The sequence below is a fragment of the Scyliorhinus canicula genome, chromosome 13, assembly GCF_902713615.1.
Source record: "Scyliorhinus canicula chromosome 13, sScyCan1.1, whole genome shotgun sequence".
In the NCBI taxonomy this organism is placed as follows: domain Eukaryota; kingdom Metazoa; phylum Chordata; class Chondrichthyes; order Carcharhiniformes; family Scyliorhinidae; genus Scyliorhinus; species Scyliorhinus canicula.
The window spans coordinates 122,028,067-122,040,635 of NC_052158.1; positions in this window are offsets into that span (position 1 = coordinate 122,028,067).

The following is a 12,569-nucleotide window of genomic DNA, read 5'->3' on the forward strand; positions in this document are numbered from 1 at the left end:
GGGAAAAAGATTTAAATTGAAAAATACATCAGAATAAATCACTAGCACTGACTTGAGGAAGTAGCTAGGCTGCTTCTGTACTGCAACAGTTAAGTTTCTTTAATTCAATAATATATCCAGCAGTGACGCCACCATTTGTTCGAAAAGTATGGCATCTAATTTATTTGAGTGGGACATCAGACCTTATTTATAGTAAGTCCCACAATAAACAAGGTAATAGAATGGAAGGCTTAGAGGGGACGGTGATATCACGATTCTTGCAATCAGTGCTGCCTCGTCATCCACCAGGTCCTTAACATTGTGCTGAGTAAAAGAAGGAGAAAACAAAATTTAGAATGCAAAAAAAACCCACTCTTTCTCAATAGCAACAAACCAACAATGCTTGCATTTATGTTTGAAATGATATAGAGCATGTTTGAGCACAGTCCTCAGTTGCTTAGCAATAAGATTCTATTTTAGTTAGCAATCAGGCCATAAGCGCTCCTGCCCACAAAACGAACACACTTTTAACTCCGAGAATTGATAACAGCTTCCTTTACTGTTTTATACCGGACACTTCCTTTAGATCGTTTCTTATTGACAATCAGATTCTGCTCCCTTTAGTACAAGAACACTTCAGGAGGATGTACTACAGCTATCATGCAACCAGTTCAATTAGTGGAGTATTTAACTCTGAATTGTAATAAACCCATACATCTGCCACAATCAAACAAAGTTAGCAAGTTGACTTAGAATGTATAAGTATATCAGCCACCCTGTGTGAAAAGAACCCCAATGATCTTTTCTTTATCTTGACTATGTTTTTCACTAGAGGGCACTGCCACTGCATAGGCTTTCTGTCTCTGACTAGAAAGTGGTGTATGGCCATTAAAAATAATTGTGCCACATTTTCTCATAAACTGCAAGCAAAGTTTAAAAAATATATTTTGTGTGGCATTTTATTTCTTATTCCATCGACTTGACTGAGGTAAACAGGTCACGGCACTTGCGGTTACAGACCGTTTTTTTTCCAGTCACAGATGTTTATTGCACATTATGAGCTACGGACAAAACATTGCAGTAAACCAGACCAGCCTGTAGTGAGACTGCTACCCAGAATTCAAGTAGTGCTGGATAGTTCCCACTAAGTTGTGGTCGACTTGGAAACAGCGACTTATTAATCTTCTGTTGGAGGGCCAGCTGCAGCCCTGGCAGATACCATATTTTACCACCAACCTGGGTCTGGACACTCATTGTCCATTTAAGAAGGGGGAAAAAAATTGTACAAATCAGCTGCTTTCTACGTGCAGAAATTGAGCTTTGCTATGATAATTTTGGTGTGTCATCTTACTGTGGCTAAGATTTACCAACATAGAGAGGCTGCCTTGTTTTCAGCATTAATCATATTCCTCCAGCATATTGCCATGGTTGCCTGGACACAGGATTTGAGCAAGGCCCCTCATTTGATTCCCACACATCAGATCCTGAAAAGCACTTTTTTTCTTCAGCTTTTGATTGTCCCTCCGCTGAAGCCCTTCCCCCTGCTGTGTCAGTATGGGTGGGCAGAACACTGGCAGAATAGGCCAGGGGTGAGGGGCAGCCTAGGCTGCTGGTCACACATCAAGGCCTGAAAACAAAGCCCCCAGGAATCATCCTTACAAACACAAATTCCCTTCAGAGAAAACAAATTTGGTTTTCCCTCATAGTGTGGGTGTCACTTTAGTACTTTCTGAAACTTTATTAAACATGTTGCTTTGTATTGTATTTGTGGTCATACAATATACAATAAAGAAACTTTCCTTAAATCTAACAGGTAATTGAATTAGATCATGGTTATAATAAAAATATATATATACTGGTAAAATAGGTTTAAAGTAGTACAAATCTCTGCTCCATTTAGTAGATGATTCCTTCACAGTATATTAACGAAAAAACCAAGTCTTTGTGCAAACTCTAAGTGAAACTTTGACAAACTTAAAGGTCATGCCTTCTTTGTAACTTGGTGACCCTACAATCAAGGAATAAATCTAATCTTTAAAGATTCAGCAATGCCCAACAGTTAAGCACTATGACTTTGAAGAGGCATTGACAACCATCAGTAAAGCAGAATGTAGTGCGGATATCATCCAACTTAAACCAGTTATTGCTCCAAATAGATGATGCCCACATGAAGAAAATAAAGGAAAGAAAAAAAAAATCACAGTGCTTTCAGAAGTTTTCTTTGGCTGTTATCTGTGTGCTGTGTTTGTCCTCATGTAGCTCCACCTCGAGATGCCTGAGCGTTGATGTAAGACTTTGAAATAAGCTTGCACAGGAGTGCCCAGATTAGCAGCTTTGCCAGGCTTTAGCCACTGTGACCCTTTACACTTCAGCAGTCTGAGCCAGACACTTTGAAAAGCACTATTTTTTTGCAAGGATTCCTCAAGTTTTATTTTTATCATCGGGTTTTATTTCTCTAGGCATAGTAGTCATCCTTCTTGCTAATCAGAAAAGTGAAATTCTTGTGTGTGGTATAAAAATGTAAGCAACAGCTGAAGATTTATAAAGAGCAATGATCACTTTTTAAAACATGCAAAATTAGTTGAATGATTTAAGATTCAGCTGTTTACAGAGAAGTGTTTAACATGAATATGAATACAGGCAGGCAAACGCGAACTCTAAAAGTTGGGCAGTTCAGCAAATGTTCAAGGCAACAACTGAACAACAAACTGCATTTCAGCTTTATATAATCCCTTTCTGAGTAGTTTTTAAATTATCTAGCTCTGTGCTATATAAATATTATGGTGCCATACTAGTGTCCGACTTCATTACTGATTCTGTGCCAACAGGATTTTGAGCATCACGTAATAATGTACCTAGACACAACTGAGCTTTAATATTAAAATGAAAGCAAGGTACTGCGAATTCTGGAGATCCGTGAAATCTGTTCCATAAAGAGTCACATTGGGCTCAAAGCGTTAACAATGGGAGGAATTTTCCATCACTTCCTGCTGGCAGGGTCTTCTGGTCCCACCAAAGGTGACGGGCCCCACCACAAACCCCGCGGCGTGTTCCCAGGCTGTGAGATGGGCTGATCCATGCAGAGCACCATAGACGTTGGTGGGACTGGAAGATCCCAGTGGCAGCCAGTTGCTGCAAAATATGGCCCGGTGGTGGGGATGGGGGTGGAAAATCCCGTTCTCTTTCTCTCTCTCCACAGAATCTGCCAGAACCGCTGAGTTTTTCCAGAACTTCCTGTTTTTATTTGAGTTTTAATATTAACTTTCACGGGCAGCACAGTGGCACAGTGGTTAGCATTGCTGCCTACGGCACTGAGGACCCGGGTTCGAATCCCGGCCCTGGGTCACTGTCCGTGAGGAGTTTGCACATTCTCCCTGTGTCTGCGTGGATTTCACCCCCACAACCCAAAAGATGTGCCCGGTAGGTGGATTGGCCATGCTAAATTGCCCCTTAATTGGAAAAAATAATTGGGTACTCCAAAATTAAAAAAAATATATTAACTTTCAAATGTTCTTTACACTGCAGGATACTATAACTTTTAGCCAGCCACACAGGGCTAATCAAACTGCCACACTACGCCCGAAAAGAAGTACGTCGCGGTGCAAAGTGGCCGATAGAAGCCGGGTTAACCTCGTTCCCAGATCTACCCGGCTCACAACGCCTCGCGGGATCAAACGCGATCTCGTGAGATGTTGCGATGTGAATCCTGCCCATTGAGGGCAGGAGGATCTTTTGGCAAATCTGCATATTGGAGCCCGACAGCTAGCCTCACTTTAATGTGCAGTTTTCTGAGGCTCGTGAGGAGTTGGGATCAATCTCCCTCACCTTGGAGACCTAGGGTGAGCGTCCTGGGTGAATCTCCACAAATGGGGACCAGGCGGGACAGAACTTGTGCGGGTCTCCCATGGGTTTGGCGACCACCAGCCGCATGCCCTTTGGTCGGGGTTATACCTTGGCGCTGGTAATGGAATCCATGCACCCTGGCAGTGTCAACGTGACACACTGGCAGTGCCACTTGAGTGCCAGCCTGGCACTGCCAAGGTGCCCAGGTGGCCATTCCAGCTGGTAGGGGCACTGTTAGGGTACACGGTTGGCATTACCAGGGGTTTGATAGCGTGTTTCCCAGCGCTGCGAGTGCTGAGAAACACGTGGCTAATCGCGTTCGCTATGGGACTTTGTTTCCATTTAGTTAAATCATGCCCACAGTGAATACTGAGATAAAAGCCAAGTTTGCAAAGTTTATACCAAATCAGGCAATGTATAGGTCAAAACAATCCTGTCATACAGGATGCACAGGAGTACAGTGAAGGATGTTCCAACAGTGACGTTCCTGGTCATAGCCGATAGAGGTAAAAATGTGAAGTAACTGCTACAGGCCAGTGCTTGCACCTGATCTATGCGAGGCTGAGCTGCAGCATGATGTGAGGTAGGTTAAGACTGGTGTTAGTTACTGCATGGAAACAAGGCTGCTCACAGGTTTTCCACTCCAACTCTCTTCCATGCTGGATTTGTTCAGAAACAAAAAGTATACAAGCGTGACTTCCTCACTCATCCTCCAAAGTGTGTTAGAGAGAGGGGCAAAACTTCAGTCACTACACACAGGAGACACGAGTTAAAAACATTTCCAAAAGGATGAGTGAGGTAATGCTGTGCTTTCAAAATGTAGAACGTAAACAAATGTTTCACGAAAACTTGGTTGCAAGTACTTCTATTGTCAAAGTGGAATAAGCAACAGAGTAAAGCCTTGTTGAAAGCTTGCCGAGTAGCGTCTGAACATTTGCTCCCTTGTTTCCCTAAACAAGTCGTTGAAACACATCATTCATCCTGCTGGGTTAAGGAAGTTTACTGATCCTATCGACTCAATCATATATAGCTACATTCAAAGCAATGCAGGAGGCTGTTTGCTATTGTTTCCACTTCTCAAGCATGGTCAACATCAGTAAGTCCAATTGTGTTCTTTATCTTCATGCTATAGATGAAAAGGAGTAGATATATACACTTCAGAGTTTATTGCTTCCCTAGTTCTTTGGGAGACGGTTAAAATGTTTTATATGAACTAACATGTCACTTCTTGTGACCCGTGCAACCTGCTGCATTTTAAAAAGTGGGAATGAAAAGTAAGAAACGGAGACTGAAAAGTGAAATGCAAATGTCAAAAACAACAAAATAAAGAAAAAAAGGGAAAATTAAATTTGTGAGAAGAAGGTGTACCTCTCACGATATTTTCTCATCATGACAGTGTTCAGCACGGTAGCACAGTGGTTAGCACTGTTGTTTCACAGCTCCAGGGTCCCAGGTTCGATTCCCGGCTTGGGTCACTGTCTGTGCAGAGTCTGCACGTTCTCCCTGTGTTTGCGTGGGTTTCCTCCGGGTACTCCGGTTTCCTCCCACTGTCCAAAGATATGCAGGTTAGGTGGATTGGCCATGCCCTTAGTGTCCAAAAAGGTTGGGTGGGGTTACGGGGATAGGTTGGAAGTGTGGGCTTAAATGGGGTGCTCTTTCCAAGGGCTGGTGCAGACTCAATGGGTCGAATGGCCTCCTTCTGCACTGTACTTTCTATGATTAAGTCCATCTATGATTAAGTCATCGTATTCAGTTACACAGAAAATACGAGAAAGCTAAGCAATGCATTGAGTTACTTTTATTTCTGTCTAAATAGTTATGTCAAGCTCAAACCTCCAACCTTTACAAGTCGTGAGTTGGGCACAGGCTTTCCACTGCCAAAGTTGTCAACTCTATGTAATCCCAAACTGTGAAAACTTTTAAACTCTGTTATTGGTCTTTCCTCTCCCCTCCCATTCCTGTAATAATTCTTCAGAGACATGAAATGCAGATTCCAAATTATCCCCATTTGCCAAATGATGAGCAGTCATTTATTAATTAGTGCAGCAAAAGATTGTTTTGCTGTAAGTCTCCCCCCTGCTTTAGATGACTGGGCCATGGTCATTTTTGAGAGGCGATCCGCGTTGAAACAAGATCTAAACTCAATATTCTTAGTTAAAAATCTAACGTCCTGATGTGTAACACTATAAAAAATAATAAGTTCATTAATAGAATCAGTTTTTGTTTGGTTACCAGGAATGCTTTTGAAATGATCTTTATCAAACATTTACCATTGCTCGAGTTTCTACCTTAAGATATTGTAAAATAGATTACTGAATGAAACTAATCTAATTGGCATATAATGGCAATTTTTCCTGAGCCTAAAACATAAATAAGCCAAGAAGAAAAATCCATCATGTCTTAAGAAGACTTGCTCCATGAAGTCACAAAAATTTGTGCACGTGATTTCAAGGGGTTATTTTAATGGTCGGACCCTCCGTCAAAGGGGTGAAATTTCACTGTTTACATGTTAGGAACTAACACAGCCTTGCCTATCTTCGTAGGCCATTCCCATGCTCATATACTTAGCAAATGCAGCTTTGTGTACATTTCACAGAATTTTGGCAGCATTACTGACTTTTACAGAGAACTGAGCCCTTTGGTAGACATAAGCCACAAAGAAGAGGATTATAGGGGTTACTCTATGGCTGTCTGTCACACAAATAGCTAATTAACTGCTGATTGTATCCTCTTAAATCTCCCCTTATATTCAGAATATTGGCCAAACCTACAAAAATAATTACAACACATCTGAAAGCCTAGTCAAATACATGCAGAAAATCTATGGAGTATATCTACATGGGAAAGACAGTTAATTTTCACTGTAAGCAGTAAGACACACACAGGTACAAAGCCTTGGTACCCATTTTCCAACAAGCTACCTGCGGAATTTAGTTTTACAAATTCTAAATGTGACATTAATTATTCTGAATATGAGAAAGCAAAGTTCAAACTAAATTGATGGGAGGGAATCCAAAGCAAAAACAAGATAATCAATAATTATTTCTACAAGGAAGTCATGAGACTTCTTTATCCAAACAAGGGTTAGAATATGGAGCTTGATCCCTCATGTAGAAGTTGAGGTGAAGATTCATCCCAGAGGAAGGCAAAGTGTGTAATGGAGAAAGCAATGGAGGGCCATGATAAGGTTAGGTGAAGTAGTGGGAGAGAAGGCTTGCATGGAACGTGAGGCAACTGGGCCAAGTGGCCAATTTCTGTGCTGCAAATTCTATGCCGATTACTACAAGCACGATGACCAGGATTAGACTGGAACTGCTGACGCTAATTGAAACGATGAAGTGTCCTTCGACTCCTGCTTTCTCATCCAGCCCTATCTATATTGGTTCTGCCTTTGCAAATGAGAAAGACAGAAAATAAAAATCGGGGTAAACATTCCAAAAAGATGAAGACACAATTGAACTGAGATAAAAACAGAAAACTCTGGAAAAACACGGCAGGTCCGGCAGCATCTGTGGAGCGAGCTAATGTTTCAAGTCCATAGGGTTCTTCTTCATCAAATTGAACATGCAAATGCACAAAGAATTCAAACCAGATTGAAACGTTCATAATTCTGGGCAGGCCTGATAAGTGGCCCAGCAGTCAGCGAAAATGGCGAAACCTTGCGAGAGTCCGAAAGCAAGATCTTCGCTGACAAGATCTCGTTTTCTGATTTTCCATGCCCCTCACTGGTGGCTTAACAATGTTCCCACCCAGAAAAGGCAGAGACCTCATTTCAATAGATATTAATACATTTAAATAGAATTAAAGGGCTTCCCTGCAATGTGTTCCCCACTCATGTTCATCACATCGGCAAAGCTCACAACAGGCATTTAAAAGCCTGAAGCAGTTGAGGGGAACAGCTGGGGGTGCAAAGGTAAGCATAGCAGCCCCAGAAGGAGAGGGCAATCTCAGGCAGTGCACTGTCACTGCCCCCGACACTGTCCCCCTGGAACTGACCCCTGGCAGTGCCAAAATGGCAGCGTCAGGGGCGGGCCCTGAGGAGTCCCATTGGGGGGTGGGTTCATCTTTTGTGTGCGTGGGGAGGGGTTGCCCCGATGCTTATGAGGAGGCCCCCATGTCTGTGGCCTCGGGAGAGCACAACTCAAATGCAGATTAGGGCACCCTTTAAGGATGGTGCCCTGATCTCTGTAGAGCTGGCGTTGCCAGCTCTATCAGGCCCCGCCATGCCAGGGTGATGGCAAAAGCCAGGTCTCCAGGTACAACTGGGGAGCTACAGGCCAGTCTTCTTGCTGAATCCGACACTCTGACAAATTATTGGAAGATTCCACCCAGTAGCTTTAATGGAGATACAGTTTTGTCAGGGTAGGGACTTAATATTCCTGATTATAACATTTATAGTAGAGATAGGGAGCAAAACAAAGGGTGTGGGATAGAAGCGTTAGTGAAAGGTTCTGGGTGCCAGTCAACAGAAAAATGTCAAAGTCCGGCTTTCGGTGCGTTTGGCTGGGTTGTTCGTGGTAAGAACATAAGAACTAGGAGCAGGAATAGGCCATTTGGCCCTTCAAGCCTGCTCCGCCATTCAATGAGATGATGGCTGACCTTTTGTGGACTCAGCTCCACTTTCCCTCCCGAACACCATAACCCTTAATCCCTTTATTCTTCAAAAAACTATCTATCTTTATCTTGAAAACATTCAATGAAGGAGCCGCAACTGCTTCACTGGGCAGGGAATTCCATAGATTCACAACCCTCTGGGTGAAGAAGTTCCTCCTAAGGTCAGTCCTTAATCTACTTCCCTTATTTTGAGGCTATGCCCCCTAGTTCTGCTTTCACCTGCTAGTGGAAACAACCTCCCTGCATCTATCCTATGTATTCCCTTCATAATTTTATTTGTTTCTATAAGATCCCCCCCCCCCCCCCCAGCGCCGCATCCTTCTAAATTCCAATGAGTACAGGGCCAGTCTACTCAACCTCTCCTCGTAATCCAACTCTGGGATTAATCTTGTGATTCTCCTCTGCACATCCTCCAGCGCCAGTACATCCTTTCTCAGTTAAGGAGACCAAAACTGAACTCAATACTCCAGGTGTGGCCTCACTAACACCTTATTCAGTTGCAGAATAACCTCTCTAGTCTTAAACTCCATCCCTCTAGCAATGAAGGACAAAACTCCATTCACCTTTTTAATCACCTGTTGCACCTGTAAACCAACTTTCTGTGACTCATGCACTAGGACACCCAGGTCTCTCTTCACATGTTTTAATATTTTATCATATTTTCATATTTTATCATTTAAATAATAATCCCTTTTGCTGTTAAATGGATATCCTCACATTTGTCAACATTGTATTCCATCTGCCAGACCCTAGCCCATTCACTTAAACTAGCCAAATCCCTCTGCATACTTTCAGTATCCTCTGCACTTTTTGCTTTACCACTCATCAGAGTCATCGGCAAACTTGGACACATTGCACTTGGTCCCCAACTCCAAATCATCGATGCAAATTGTGAACAATTGTGGCCCAACACTGATCCCTGAGGGACACCACTAGCTACTGATTGCCAACCAGAGAAACACCCATTAATCCCCACTCTTTGCTTTCTATTAATTAACCAATCCTCTATCCATGCTACTACTTTACCCTAATGCCATGCATCTTTATCTTATGCAGCAACCTTTTGTGTGACACCTTGTCCAAGCTTTCTGGAAATCCAGATATACCACATCCATTGGCTACATCCGTTGTCTACCGCACTGGTAATGCCCTCACAAAATTCCACTAAATGAGTTCGGCACGACCTGCCCTTTGTGAACCCATGCTGTGTCTGTCCAATGGGACAATTTCCATCCAGATGCCTTGCTATTTCTTCCTTGATGATAGATTCCAGCATCTGCCCTACTACCGAAGTTAAGCTAACTGGCTTATAATTTGTTTTTCAATTTAGAGCACCCAATTATTTTTTCCAATTAAGGGCAATTTAGGGTGGCCAATCAATCTACTCCGCACATCTTTGCGTTATGAGGGTGAAACCCACGCAGACACGGGGAGAATGTGCAAACTCCACACGGACAGTGACCCAGGGCTGGGATTTGAACCTGGGTCCTCAGCGCTGTGAGGCAGCTGTGCTAACCACTGTGTCACCGTGCTGTCCCCAACTGGCCTTTGATTACCTGCTTTCTGCCTACTTCCTTTTTTAAACAGTGGTGTCACGTTTGCTAATTTCCAATCCACTGGGTCCACCCAGAGTCCAGTTAATTTTGGTAAATTATCACTAGTGCATTTGCAATTTCCCTAGCCATCACTTTTAGCACTCTGGAATGCATTCCATCAGGGCCAGGAGACTTGTCTACCTTTAGCCCCATTAGCTTGCCCATCACTATCTCCTTAGTGATAACAATCGTTTCAAGGTCCTCACCTGTCATAGCCTCATTTCCATCAGTCACTGGCATGTTATTTGTGTCTTCCACTGTGAAGACCAACCCAAAAAACCTGTTCAGTTCCTCAGCAATTTCCTCATCTGTTAGCCGTGTTGGCGACATTGTGGCCCGTATTCAACTCCAAAAATGAGCCCCCATGAGGTTCTCGACATTGCTGACTGTCTCGCCATCTGATCCACCCGATTTCGTCTCAACTTCTCACCATTAAAAGGGGGAGCTGCTTTTAAACGCTCCGTCACCACTCACTCCCAGACAACACACAAGCATGGCAGTACGCAGACCTGCTCCTCGCTTTGGGGATTCCAACGTCACAAGGTTCTTATGTTGAATGTATAATGCATAATTCACACTGTGTATCACTGTGTCCCTGTGGGCTCCATCTGTGAGCCGTTGCGCGGCTCTGCCCACAGGGGGAGATGAGGAGCTTGTACAGGGCTCCACCCTTGGCTCCGCCCATGGCTCTGCCCATGGCCCCTCCCACTACCGGAAGTATAAAGTACTGCGGTCTTGTGAGTCTGCCCTCAGTTCTTCTGGTCGCAGGCAGGCTCAGTTTTAAGTTGATTAAAGCCACAGTTTACTTCCTCTCGTGTCTTGAGTGAATTGATGGTCGCATCAGTTCTCAATGCAGTGGATGAAAGGTTGGGCACCCTTCCTATGTTCCCCCGAGAGGGTCGGACCAGCAGCAGGGTCAGCAATGCCGCCTGGGAGGCAGGGGCAGCGGCTGTCAGTGTGGACAACATGACCAGGTCGATCGCCGTACACTGTCAGAAGAAGACCAACGACCTCCACTTAGCTGCACGGGTAAGTTACCACCTCTCTCCTGGCATTAGTTCCACAGGCCACCCTTCAAATTCCAAACTCACCACCCCACACAAATCACTGGCTGACACCTCGCAACCTTCTCACATCAGGGGCTGGATTCTCTGGCCCCCCGGCGGGTCGGAGAATCGCCTGGGGGGACGGCGTGAATCCCGCCCCTGCCGGCCGCCGAATTCTCCGGCACCGAATATTCGGCGGGGGCGGGAATCGGTGGGCTCCCCCCGGCGATTCTCCAGCCCGCGATGGGCCGAAGTCCCGCTCCTATAATGCCTCTCCCGCCGGCGTGAATCAAACCACCTCCCTTACCGGCGGGACTGGCAGTGCGGGCGGGCTCTGGGGAGTGGGCAGGGGGCGATCTGGCCCCGGGGGGTGCCCCCACGGTGGCCTGGCCTGCGATCGGGGCCCACCGATCTGCGGGTGGGCCTGTGCCGTGGGGGCACTCTTTTCCTTCCGCGTTGGCCAAAGCTTCCGCGATATCCGACGCGGACGTGCCCCTCTCCCCTGCGCATGCGCAGGGATGACGTCAACAGCCACTGACGCTCCGGCACATGCGCGGACTTCCGCCGGCCGTCGAGGTCCCATTGGCCCCGGCTGGCATGGTGCCAAAGGCCTTCCATGCCAACCGGCGGGACGGGAACCACTCCAGCGTGGGCCTAACCCCTCAATGCGAGGGCTTGGCCTCGGGGCAGCCCGACGCCGGAGTGGTTTCGCCACTCCATCCCGCCGGGACCCCCCGCCCCACCGTGTAGGGGAGAATCCAGCCCCAGATCTTTGTGCTTGTTCCTCAGCACCACCGGTACTCACCAGGTCATATATAGGTTCGGTGCCCACACATGCCACCTGCAGTAGACCTCCCGACCCATCAAATATGTGGATCACAATGCGCTCTCTTTGTCCCCGCAGGAGAAGATAGCCCATAATAAACAGGAAAGGGCCAAGACGGGGGTGGAACCCCAGAAATCTGAGTTTTCCCAATCTGAGGAAGGGCCCTGGAAATCGCGGGGTTGCCCAAGGAGAAAATAGCCACTGACAGCAAGGTTGACCTGCCCCTTTACCAAGGTGACTTGTCTCAAGTGAGTTTTTCATGCCAGACAAAATGATCCTTCCCTCTCACTGACCACATGTCTATTGGCTTGCAGGATCGCCATCTGATGAGGATAGGCCATCTGGAGTAATTCCACTTCGCCACCAAAGAGACCACTTCAAAGGAGAGCTTAGAGGAGCCCACCAGCGAGGTGTCACAGCTTTCATCCTCACCTTCCACCAGCGCAGAGACGCACACCTCACTGGGTGACATTAGTGGACAGTCTTCTGGGGCACAATCTGGTGAGCACCACACATAAACTGATGCACTTCAAGTGGAGGCAGGAACTTCCAAGAGAGACAGCAGTCTGCTGGAACCCAACACATCAGAGTCCCAGTTAGGTACCGAGCCTCTTTGCAAGGGTCTCCTAGAGCTGATGCAAAAGATAGGCCAGAACCATGGCATTC